The sequence below is a fragment of the Notechis scutatus genome, chromosome 5, assembly GCF_049901735.1.
Source record: "Notechis scutatus isolate UNSWTSFEM ecotype Mainland chromosome 5, rNotScu1.2, whole genome shotgun sequence".
Taxonomy (NCBI): domain Eukaryota; kingdom Metazoa; phylum Chordata; class Lepidosauria; order Squamata; family Elapidae; genus Notechis; species Notechis scutatus.
The window spans coordinates 62811316-62824677 of record NC_142013.1 but is presented as its reverse complement, the minus strand read 5'-3'; the positions used below and the strand labels follow the sequence as shown (position 1 = coordinate 62824677).

The 13362-nt window shown below is 39.0% G+C and overlaps 1 protein-coding gene across 7 annotated transcripts in view; it reads right to left on the bottom strand.

Moving 5' to 3' along the window:
• Positions 1–13362, bottom strand: part of DMD (dystrophin) — a 1185061-nt gene that overhangs the window by 1078570 nt on the left and 93129 nt on the right. The window lies entirely within an intron of this gene.

The following is a 13362-nucleotide window of genomic DNA, read 5'->3' as shown; positions in this document are numbered from 1 at the left end:
TGCTTGCGTGTTTTGGGGGTTGCCAATCCAGTACGGCTTTTATTTTTATTTTTTCTGGATCCATTTCAATTCCCTGGTTGGGTATTCGGTAACTCAGGTAATCCAATGACTCCTTGTGGAATTTGCATTTTGATAGTTTTACGTATAATTTGGTGGCTAGAAGTTTTTTCAGCACTCATCTGACCAATTTAACATGTTTTTCTATGGTTTTGCTGAATATAAGAATGTAAGGTAGACTAGGACCCCCTTGTACAAGTGCGGATGTAACACTTTGTTGATGAGTTGCATAAATCCTGTGGGGGCTCCTTGGAGTCTGAAAGGCATAACTCAGAATTGGAAACTACCTAAAGGGCAGTTGAAGGTTCTTTTCCATTCATCTCCTTCTTTTATACGGACTCTGTAGTATGCCTCTCTCAGATCTAGCTTGGTGAAGATCTTGCCTTTTGACAGGTGGTTTAGTAAGTCTTTCATGTGAGGGAGAGGGTACATGTTTTTATGCATACAGCGTTTATGCCCCTAAAGTCGACACATAATCTCAACCCGCCATCTTTTTTCTCCTTGAATAGCACGGGGGCAGCTAACCTTGATTTGGCAGGTTCAATAAAACCTCTGTCCAAATTTTCATCGATGTATTTCCTCAATTTGATCATTTCAGCCTGTGTCATGGAATACATCTTTGGTTTTGATAGTTTTGCCCCAGGTTCTAACTCTATGGCACGATCAGTTGCTCGATGTGGAGGTAAAACAATACATTCCTCTTCACTGAATGCTTCAGCCAAGTCTCTGTATTCTTTGGGTATTTGGGTGTACCTGAGAGAAGGTTCGAGGCTGTGGCTGCTGGTTCAGGTTTTGGATTCGAGTCGGGTGGTGGTTTCTTAGTGGGAGGAAGGGGGCAGTGGGCCCACCCCAATAATGATTTTCCTGAATCCATCCTCCCAGTTGATGGTAGGGGCCCATATATCTAGCCAAGCAAGTCCCAATATGATTGATTCTGACATTTTGGGACCCACTATAAAGCGTATGAGTTCGCGGTGAGGACCCATTTCCATTTTGACCAACTGTCGATTGGGTTGCTGTGGTCCCCCCCAATTAATGTCCCATCCACTTGTTCAAATCTGATTGGGCGTCTTAGGGGTTAGTCTTTATGCCCAATTGTTCAATAAGACATAAAGAGCATCCAGTATCAATGACAGCTTCTAACTCCCTGCCTCCCCTGTGTTAGGTACCACCAACTTGACTTTAACAGTAAAAGGTATGTCGGAAGCACTCACCATTGGGTCGTTGTCGACGGTCGGGTTTTCGGGGAGGTGGTGTTGGTCTGGAAGTTGGTTGCACCCTTCTGCGTAGAGAGGACCTTCCAGGGTGTGCTTAGCAAACTGGCTAGTGTCAGGAGGTTTTCCTTGAATTTTCTGACCTCTGACAGCCATGGTAGACCTGGGTTGTGGTGCTTGTGGAACTGGTGCGGGAGCCAGACAGTCAGCTGCTCTATGGCCATCTTGGCTACAACAGTAACATTTTATCATTCTGTTGGGTCGGATGCAGGTGGCTTCAACAGGTCTGGTCAGCGGTCGTCTGTCATGGTTCTTTTAGGTAGGCCTTCCAGAAGGGGTTTTTTATGTGGGTTGATATCGCGGTCTAGTCTGAGGGCAGTGGCATACCATGCTTGCAGGTCTCTGGTATTCCCCTAATGTTACACGCCTTCTTTACTTCTGGGTCAATGGCATTCTTAAAATAGTGTAATGTCATTCTTTCAGGCCAATCCCTGAGATGGCTCGCGACCCTTCTAAAGTCTAAAGTCCCAAATAAAGTCTGATAAGGGTCATTTTTTTCATTTCCATTAATTTCTCTTCATTTTCTGCTACCCTCTCTGGATTTTCAAATCTGAGTCTCAATAATCAAATAAATCCATTAACGTCATGTAATTCTGGGACTTGTTCATCATGTAGCTGGGCCCCCAGTCAGAAGCATCCCCTTCGTTCATCCCATCTGTTATTGCAGTAACCAAATCACGCTCTGTCGCGTATTGGTCTCCAAATTGGTCTATGTGGGACCAGATTCGAGTAAGGAAGTAAGAAAAATGCTCATGGCGCCCATCGAATATGGCCTTGAACTGTATCTGGTCTGGTCTGGGTTGTGAGTCGGGAGGTGGTACTGGCCTGGCACCTGCAGGTGGAGCTGGAATGAAAGGAACCTGACGAGATGCATATGTAGAATGGGCAGGTCTGAGTCCTGGCTGGGGTGTGTCTGTGAGGGGCCTCTGCGGGGTTGCTCCAATTTGGGGTTGAATGGGTGGTTGCCATGAGGATGGTGGGTATTGCCTCATTCTCTGCCTGGGTGGAGGGGGAGTGACTTCTGTCTGTGGTCTGTGCAGATTCCCTTATGGGTCAAGGATTGATGACTCCCCTTTGGACCAGGGCTTAATTAGTGCTGGCGTCCATTGGCATTAGATCCACCCTGGCCTGGATAAAACCCCCACCCTGAAGGGATGATCTCTGCAGGGGGTAAACTTCTTTCTGGGTGTAGGGGAGGAGGACTTAGAGGTTGCAACATACCTCTTGTAGCCAGCATCTCTGGTCGCCATGGGCTGTCACGCTGGACCTCTCCAACTGACATCTGGGCAATTTCCTCTCCCCTCATCAGTCTTGGGAAAGAAAAGACGGGCTGTGCCAGGCTCCAACTTGAACAGGTAGGTTGTGGCTTTGAGACAAAACTTTCCACTTTTAATTGCTGGAATTCTTGTGGTAATTCTGCCAATGATTGGTTTCCAGAATAAATCAGGGGGTTGTCATCTTGAGAGAGTTCCGATCAAATTGAGGCTCATCCCTCCAGTCTGACTCCTTTGCTGTGTGCAGAGGGCTTGTGAAAGACTTTTCCCCCAGTAGTCTGGTTAGCGTCGTTTGACAGCTCCCCCATGAGTTAGAATGCCTTGGGTCTGGCTCCTAAATCATGTCTCTCCTCTGCATCTCTAAATGCCTGCATTAGCTCCTCCAAAGGGGGCTGAGAAATTCAGCTAATGCTCCAGAGGGCCCTCCCAAGTTCCCTCCATCTTACTTTCTGGGTTGGCTGAATTTTGGGCATCCTCCATCATTGGAAAAATTCCCTGGTTTTTTTTTTCAGCAACCCCTTTTTAAATGACTTTTGAAATAATGTCAGGGTTCCAGAAATTGTTCGGTTTAATCAGTAACTCCGAGACCCAGTGCATATTCTCAAAAAACAAAAAACTTGGCACATCTGTGAGATTTTGAAACTAAAGTTTCCTCCCAGACCTCCCACAATACTCAATCAACACCCACCCATTTTCTCCCACATTATCATTCACGTGAACCAATCACCCTTCAACTACAATTCTTGCTGCATCATGAAGAATGACCTTGATATTCTTAAGTATCTGTTCTGTCTACTAAAAATTACTCAAATACTAACAGCCACCCCTTCCATCCTCCGTATCAGTGTGGCAGCTTTTAATAGGGATTCTAAAGCTGACAAAATTCTTTTGAAGTTTTGGAAGTTTGGCTCGAGACTCATGAGTTAAATGGAGTTAAGTGCCAGAATCCTGACAGCGACCCCAACCCCATGAGCCCCCAGACCCCATAGTCATAGGAGGCCAAGCCCATTATGAGGTGCAGCGAATCCTCAATTCGAGGTGGCACAGGAGACAACTCCAATATTTGATTAAGTGGCCTTATCAGAGGCATCTTGGGTAAAGAGTAGGAATGTCCAAGCTGATCGCCTTGTGACAAGGTTCCATGCAGAAAACTCAACCAAGCCTGAGGGTGGTTCACAACCCTAAATTCTATACCTGCAATAAATTTGATTTATCTTTGTGTTGTGCAGGTCACCTTCAAGAAGTGAGAAGAGCCAAATGTCAAATCATAAAATATTTCTATGGTCTTTTAGAGTTGCCAACAGAAAGGGAGTGGGGAGCAGTGCGACAGCTTGCAAACTGAAACTGCTTTACATAAATGTTTTCAAAGATAGAAACTAGGTGACTGGAGTTTCTGCCATGCAAAATTCTAACTGAAGAACATGATTGATGACTCTTGGATATGAATGTGTCCTGTTGGAGAATATGAATTATGATACACCGAGGGGATGGGGGAAAACCTGGGTCAAGGGTGACAATTAATGATGTGTCTCAGAGTCGGCTACACCCAGGCAATGCCACATGTTTTAACTCCCAATAAATCCTTTTGAAGTTTTGGAAGTTTGGCTCGAGACTCATGAGTTAATTGGGGTTAAGTGCCAGAATCCTGACAGCGTGACAGGACCAAGGCCTTTAGATCTGGTGATGGGGCAAGATACAGTGTTGCCAGAGCTAGTCTGAAGAAAGGTATTTGGAAGGCCAAGATTGATTATAAGAAGAAGATTGAGGATAATTTTTATAACAATAACATGAGGCAGGTGTGACGAGGGATTCAACAAATTACCAACCATCAACCGACCAATGTTATCCCTGCTGAGGGGGTGTCAGGTTACAGAACTTTTCCCATTCAATCAACTAGAATGAACTTCTGAAAGTGTACCAAAAGAAATCCTTTATTGAGATGAGACAATTCATGTAGAGGTTAAAAGCAGCATCTAAGGTCTCTCAGGCATGCAGAGATAGATAAGGGAATTTAAAACCCCTCCTCTTATCTTGATGTGTATTTAGTAAAACAAAGAGCCAACATGTTAGATCCCCCACCCCCTTTTAGAAAAATCTTTTTCAGAGGTTCCCAGGGCATACCTAATTCCCACCCCCTTTTAGAACGATCTTTTCCAGAGTTTTCCAGGACACATCTCACTGTGGAATTTTTATGGTCTCTTCATCTCCTGGCTATCTCTCTCAGAGGTGATTGGTTCTGGCCATCTGGGTTTCATCCCTCCATTGTATCATGTGTAGGTTATACAAATTTGATATATAAGATTAAATATATTCAGGTTACATCAAGAAGGATTTCTTTATCAGTCTCCCCCCTTTTCTTCTTTCATTGAAGAAATGACAGATACATGGATCTGACAGGGAGGATGCTTCATTGGCAGAGGAGCTGAATCATTTCTCTGCTCACTTTGAAGTGGAGACATCAGAGACAGCTAAAATACAGCCACCAGCCAATTGTAGCCCCCACCTCATTGTGGAGAAACAGGAGGTGAAGAGCATTCTGAGGGCTGTGCACCCTAGAAAGGCTGCTGGTCCTGACGGTATCTCTGGCCAAGCACTTAAAGATTGTGCTGATCAGTTGGCTGGAGTCTTTATCAGGATCTTCAATTGGTCTTCATCCCAGTCCACTATTCCATCTTGTTTGAAGACTTCCACCATTGTTCCACTGCCAAAGAAGTTCCCTATCAATAATCTCAATGATTACAGACCAGTGGTTGTTAAGCCTGGATTCCCCAACGGTTGTTAAGGAAAACAAACTAAACAGAACGTGCAGCGAAGTCAGATAGGAAGACAGGTAAATGTGTGAGATAAGTTTTCTAGTTAACACGCAGTAAAAATACAGATACGCTTGTACTATCAAAAATATTGTTTATTCCATTTAAGAATTATAGCATAGTCAAATGTAACGGTCCATTAGTCATATATCAATTTCAGTCAAGTCTTGTCGGGGATACTCTATTTGCAAAGTCCGTGTTGAATAGCCAATGTCAGTACACTTACAATAAATCAGTCCAACCTTATCTTCTCTCCGTTGAGAAAATCAACACTCCTACAAGAACGCAGTCATCAATCCATCCAGTAATTAGGGATCAGTAAGCCAGAAAGAGAGAGAGCTGCATTTGCCTCGCTTCATATATAGTGCTTTTACAACCACACCCTTAATTACATTCTTGCAGTTAAAGTTACACACACTTTAACCAACAAACCATGATACCATATTTATTATTTTTACCCAAACCAGTTAGGTAAACAATGTTATCCCTAACATTCTCCCCTTTTGGGTAATAATAATAATATTACAATAATATAACCATTTACACCTTTAAATCATAATTGTTACAACTCTCTTTAAATTTTACAACACCTTGAGCTTTTGTAAACTGGTCTGCAATATTTTCTTCCGTCATGCAGTACTCAAGTTTAATTAGACCATTTTTAACAGATTCTCTAACATTTAAGTATCTTAAATCAGTATGCTTTGATCTAGTCTTTACAGCAATATTAGTAGCTAATTGTATAGCTGACTGGTTGTCCTCGTATACAATAATAGAATCTTTAACAGTTATACCCATGTCTAATAATAACTGTTTGTACAGAATTAAGTCAGTGCATAGTAATGACAGACATGAAAATTCTGCTTCCATCGTTGACAAGCTAATATGCTGTTGTCTGATTGACCTCCACCCTATTAAAGTCTTTCCAAATAATATAACCATCCCAGATGTTTTTTTTAAACAAGTTTTATTTTTCAAGACAAACAATACATAAATACACATAAACACAAAACATAAAAGTATAAAAATCTCTTTTCTGAAAGTTGCTTAGTCCCGGTTAAAACTCTTGGTACAGACACAAGTTCAATTTCATATTCATTTTACATACCATTTCATATCTTCTTAACATTTTCAATTTTCTATATAACTTCTCCTCTCCTTTAAATTTTCTCAATTTTATTTCATTTTTATTTTTTTATCTCCTCTCAATTCATATCTTAATATTTATTATTCTTTGTCTGTTCTATTCCAGCCAATCATTTATTTTTCTTCTTTAAAAAGAAGAAGAAGTACTTCTCCTATACACTATATGGAGTATGATGTCTTTTTCCTCTATATTTATAGTACTTAATATAAAATACATAACCTACATTGGTATTCTGTCTGGTACATTCTAAAATTATACTATATTATCAAAAATAATACAAATCTATTCATTAATATTGATATTCATTCATATCTTAGATATTTAACTCATTACTTTTCAATTAAATCACATGCTTTTATGAGAGCCCTATTTTTCAAAATTATTCCCCCCCACACCACATATTATAGCTCAATATTTCATTGAAATGTTCCTCCTTCTTCTACTTCAAATCTCATTTCACAAAAGGTTTGCTAATATACCATCTTCTAATTATTAATATTAACAATCATTTATATCTTAAAAATTTTATCCATTTCAATTGAATGTCATGCCTTTGTGGGAACACTTATGCTTTCCACGATTATTACCCCCCACATCATAATCTTGGATCATATTTCATTACAATACTCCCTTTTTCTTAACAAAAATTTCACTTGTTTATGTTAAATATTTTATCACCTTTTAAACTACATATTATTTCTAATTTTCTATAATTACTTCTAAATACAGATATAAAAATGCAATCTTATGTACCTTCTAGAATCCCATTAACAATAAGACTTATCCATTATCTCTGAAAAACTTTTGCTTCTTAATATCTTGCTCCCCACCATCCTTTCTCCCTTGCTTCTTCTTCTCCTTGTCCTCTTTAACCCCTTGTCTCCCCACCTCCCTTTTATTCTGCTTTCCCCCTTTCTGTTGTTTCTTAACATAATGTCCCTTTTCCACCTTATTCTTCTCTTTTTGGGCTGTTTTTCCAGATCTTAAAGACCTCCGCTTTTTCCCTTCTTCAATCAAAGTCCTTTTCTCATCAAAGATGGCTTCTCCTTCTTCTTTATCCCCATCATCCTCATTCTGCTTCACATAAATATAAATCGCCATTTCTAAGTATTGGAAAATAGTGCCAAGTCCATCTTCACCTCCTTGTTTTTTTCTCTTTCAAATTTTTGATATATAAGTTCCAATTCATCCATAGATGATGCCATTGTGTAGAGAAAAAGTTTTTCCAAACAACCACCCAGATGATTTAATCAGAAATAATTTCCAAAGGTTCCAAAATCACCAAACAATCTAAACAGACTGTTTCTTTTAGATACCTTCTTCTTCTTGACTTTCTCTTTCTGGGGTTAAAGTAATCACAAATCCTTTTCAAATATATTTTTGGAAGTTTTTAAACTCTTTGCAATTCTAGGCAATCTTCTCCTTATTTTCAAATTTTGCTCAGATTTTTTCACTCTCCCTTCCCACTCACAGCCAAAAAGATTTTTTTTTCTGGTGTCACTTTAGGAAGGAGAGTCGAACAAAGAAAAAAACTTTTCCCTTTAGGGTATTCGCAGCTTGTAACTCTCGCAGGAACAATAGATACTTAACAGCTTTCAAGGTTCCAAATAACTTTCTCCCGTCTTGTCCCAGCCAGAAGCAACTTTCACTTCTCTTTCAGCTCTCTCCCTCCTGCTCTTGCTTACCCGGCTGCAGCTTTCTTCGTGGCGGCCATTGCTGACCGCCGTTCCTCCGCCTCAGGAAAAGGGAGTTTAGCCGGCTGGGGAGGGGGTTTGCGGTACCCCCAAACCCCTTGCCGGATCCCCTATCTTCCGCTGCCTCTACAGGGCAGCTGTATCCCCCAGATCCAAATGGATCGGGGAACCTTGGAGTGAACGCAGCAGGGATCGCACAGTGGCAAATCCCTGCCGCCGCCGAAAGCTAGCAAACCGGAAGGGTCAACCATCCCAGATGTTGATTTTCTAGTGTTTATGTCAGTTGCAAAACTTGCATCTGCATAGGCACTAAGATTCAAATCACCTTTTGGCTCTAGATACAATGCATGGTGCATTGTTCCTTTAAGATATCTTAAAATTCTCTTTAATGCTTGCCAATGACTTTGATGTGGATCATTATTAAATCGTGCCAGCTGATTAATACTATAAGCTATATCTGGCCTAGACCAATTGCTTATATATGATAAGCTACCAATCAAAGATTGATATATGGTCTTATCAAATTTGGGACTTTGAGCATCAATTTTGCAAATTTCCTGACTCATTGGAGTCTTTGCAGGCTTACAAAGTTCCATTTTATACAATTTAATTAATTGGCAAATTTTATCTTCTTGAGATATCTTAAATCCTTTTGTGGTTTTGTTAATTGTCAATCCTAGATACTTTTTAATTTCACCTAAATGCTTTAATTTTATCCTTTTGGCTAATAATGAAATAATCTCAGTAGCTTCATTATTGGTCTTAGTAATCAAAGCAATATCATCTGTAAATAATAACAATAATGACACCGTTCCATTATTTTCTCTTTTAAACATACATGGATCTGCTAAACCAGATTTAAACCCTATATTGTTTAATTCTTTCACAATATATTGGTTCCATTCATAGCCAGATTGTTTCAATCCATATAAACTCTTCTTGAGTTTCCAACAATCATTGCTATTTACTTTATTTTCATTTATACCAACTGGTTTCTTCAAATATATTGTATGCTGCAATGGTGCATGTAGATATGCAGTTTCTATGTCTAAATGGTTAACAATATAATTATTCTTAGCTGCCCACACTAAAGCGGCTCTTAAAGTTGTAGCCTTAAGATTTGGTGCAAATACCTCATCATAATCAAATACATTTTGGTTAAATCCTTGTGCTACTAATCTAGCCTTATAAGTTACTTTCCCATTATTTCCAGTCTTTACTTTGAATATCCATTTGCACCCAATGGATTTTTCTCCTGGAGGTAATTTGGTTTCTTCATAAACCTTCATTTCCTTTAATGAATTTAACTCTTTTTCCATTGCCTTTTGCCAATTCTCCTGATCCTTAGCAGGATACATCTTAAGTTCATCTATGCTAGTTGGAACTTTATTTACTTGGCAAACAATACTTGCCTGATACCTTTCAGGTGGTCTGGATATACGCGTTGTGCGCCTAGGTATAACAGGACTTACAGGTGGACTTTCCTTTATTTCCTGTTCTTGACTATCTATCTCTTCTTGATCAATTATCTCCTCTTGATCTGGTTCTATTTGCTCTTCGTGGACTTCTTCTTTAATTGGACTTTTCTTATAACTATTCTTTTCTTTCTGCCTCTTGTAGTGTTCTATAATAACATCATTATCTGAATCTTGTTCTAATCTATTCCCTCCTATATGTTCTAGGAATTGTGCACTAGCACTGCAGTATACTCTAGATGTACCTGGTTCCCAGAATCTATAAGATCTATGGTTTGCTTGATATCCAACAAAAATTAATCTTTTAGCTCTACGTTGTCCTTTGTGCCTGAGTTGTGTAGGGATATGCACCCATGCTGGTGCACCAAATGTGTGAATATAACTCAAATCAGGTTTCCTACCATGCCACAGTGTGAATGGTAATTCACCTGTTGTTGAATTAACAACATTGTTTAATATGTGATTACCACACATTATAGCTTCTCCCCACAAATTGTCAGGTAATCCAGAATCAGATAACATTGTCCTTCCCATTGATTGCAGTGTTTGGCCTAGTCTCTCTATAAATGCATTATGTTGAGGCCTATATGGTGCAGACTTTTTATGTTGAATACCTGCCATTCTAAGTCTACTCTGGAATTTATTATTTGTAAATTCCGCACTATTATCTGTTATAAGAGTTACTAATTTCTTTTTAGTTTTCCTCTCTGCAAATTTTAACCAATTAAAGAAATTTGTATACGTTTCAGTTTTTCTCTTCATTAGAAAACAGAAACCATACCTAGAATAGTGGTCCATTATGCTTAATATGTATCTAGCACCACCTACACTTGGCTTTTTAGGACCTATTATATCGGCAAATACTACCTCTAAAGGCTCTTTGGTAGTAAATCCATCAACTCTATTTGCCGGTATAACTTTGCTTTTGTTTTGATTACAAGCAGAACATTGCAAATACTTATTACAAGGTTTCAAACTTATTCCTTTAGATAGTTGAACAGTTCTATTAATCATTTTAAAATTTAAATGACCTAACCTTCGTGTAACAAGTGAATACATTCATCATGAGGTTTTTATTATCATAAACTGTGTTAGCCACTTCTAAACCATTATCATTTAACACATATAAGTCACCTCTTAAAGATGCAGTAATTTTCTTACCTTCTTTTTCAATTAAACAAGTATCTCCCCTAAAGGTAACTATGTATCCTAATCTAACCAACATTCTAACTGAAAGCAAATTAAATTTAAGTTGAGGTGCATATAACATTTTTACGTTCTCATTTATACAAGAACAATGTGCAATACCTTCACCTTTTGCTTTAATTTTCCAGCCGTTTGCCAATGAGATATGCTGTGAACTCATGGACATTTTTATAAATTTTTGTTATCATTTGTAATACAGTGGGACGCACCACTGTCAACCACCCATAAATTATTTTTTACTAACTCCATTACTATACATTGCTAACTCATAATTCTTATTTCTTCTTTGATGGCTTACAGTATTCTGGCTTGCATTCTGGCGCTTTGGTTTCTTACAAAATCTTGATAAATGTCCTCTCCTTCCACAATTAAAACACTTTTTAATTGCGTATGCAGTAGGAGATTCATTAACTTCCTTTGAGGTTGCTCCCTCCTTAACTGATCTCTTTCAAGCCTTCTTCTGGCCTCTTCAATCAATCTGCCAGTGATATCAGTTAAAGTTAGGCTTTCTTTAGGCAATATTTCAAGGGAAGTTACGTAGTCATCAAAACTTTCGTCTAATGAAGATAGAATTATGTAGACCTGGTGTAGCTCAGAGAAAATTAACTCCTTCTCATGAAGTTCTTGAAAAATGCTTTTCATAGTATTCAAATGACTCAGCATATCACCATTCTTTTGGAGATACGTCCGAAAAGCTTCCGTGTTAGATTTATGTGAGCACCAACGTTATCTCGGACATAAATCCTCCTCAGTTTTTGCCAACACCCAACAGCAGTTTGCTCTCCACGTATATGAACAAGTTGCTGATCAGTTAATGTTAATCCTATGATGCAAAGTGCTTGTTCATTTTTCTGTTTAAATTCTTCTATCTTTTGACTATCTTCCTCATCTTCAGGATCCCATTCTTCTACGTTTGGTGGGTTTTCAATTATGTTCCACAGACCTTCTCTTCGTAGAAGTAGACTACATTTCATAGACCATGAAACATAGTTTGTTCCATCCAGCTTGGATATAAGGGACAAACTTTGTAGACTGACTTGTGCCATATTTCTCTATATGGATATAAAACTTTAATTGATAAAACACAGCTGTCTGTTTACTGTAACGTGTAACAACACAAAATCTCACTTTTTACATAAACCTGTTTTTATCCTAGTTAAACTGACTTTGCAGTCTCTCTGGGCCCATAACCAGTGTTAAGCCTGGATTCCCCAACGGTTGTTAAGGAAAACAAACTAAACAGAACGTGCAGCGAAGTCAGATAGGAAGACAGGTAAATGTGTGAGATAAGTTTTCTAGTTAACACGCAGTAAAAATACAGATACGCTTGTACTATCAAAAATATTGTTTATTCCATTTAAGAATTATAGCATAGTCAAATGTAATGGTCCATTAGTCATATATCAATTTCAGTCAAGTCTTGTCGGGGATACTCTATTTGCAAAGTCCGTGTTGAATAGCCAATGTCAGTACACTTACAATAAATCAGTCCAACCTTATCTTCTCTCCGTTGAGAAAAATCAACACTCCTACAAGAACGCAGTCATCAATCCATCCAGTAATTAGGGATCAGTAAGCCAGAGAGAGAGAGAGCTGCATTTGCCTCGCTTCATATATAGTGCTTTTACAACCACACCCTTAATTACATTCTTGCAGTTAAAGTTACACACACTTTAACCAACAAACCATGATACCATATTTATTATTTTTACCCAAACCAGTTAGGGTAAACAATGTTATCCCTAACAGTGGTACTCATTCCTATCATCATGAAGTGTTTTGAGAAATTGGTCTGCCGGCACATCATTTCTGGTCTTCTGCATACATTTGATAAACACCAGTTTGCATACAGAAGAAAAAGATCTGCAGAGGATGATACAGCCATCACTCTTCACACTGCTCTGATTCATCTGGAACAGCGGGGGGGGGGGGGTTATGTGAGGATGCTTAGATTTTAGTTCTGCATTTAATACAATTCTTCCATATAGATTATTCAATCTGCCTTTGGATTATGGATTTCCTGTCTGGTCCCTCACAGAGAGTCAGATTAGGTAATCATACCTCTTCAGTGTTATTCTTAACACTGGTACACCATAGGGTTGCATGTTGAGACCCTTACTCTATACTCTTTATGTGCATTCCCATTCACGTTAGTAATACTATTACTAAATTTGCAGATGATACAACAGTGGTGGGACTCATCTCCAGGAGGGATGAGTCTGCCTACCAAGATGAGGTAGACCAGTTGCTTTTGTGGTGTGGAGACAATAACTTGGTCCTCAACACCAATAAGATTTATAGTGGACTATAGAAGGAACAGAACAGACATCCAGCCTTTGCTTATCAATGGAGATGAAGTGGAGCAAGAGGGCAGTTTTAAGTTTCTGGGTGTTACCATAAAAGAGGACCTGACCTGGGTTGCTCA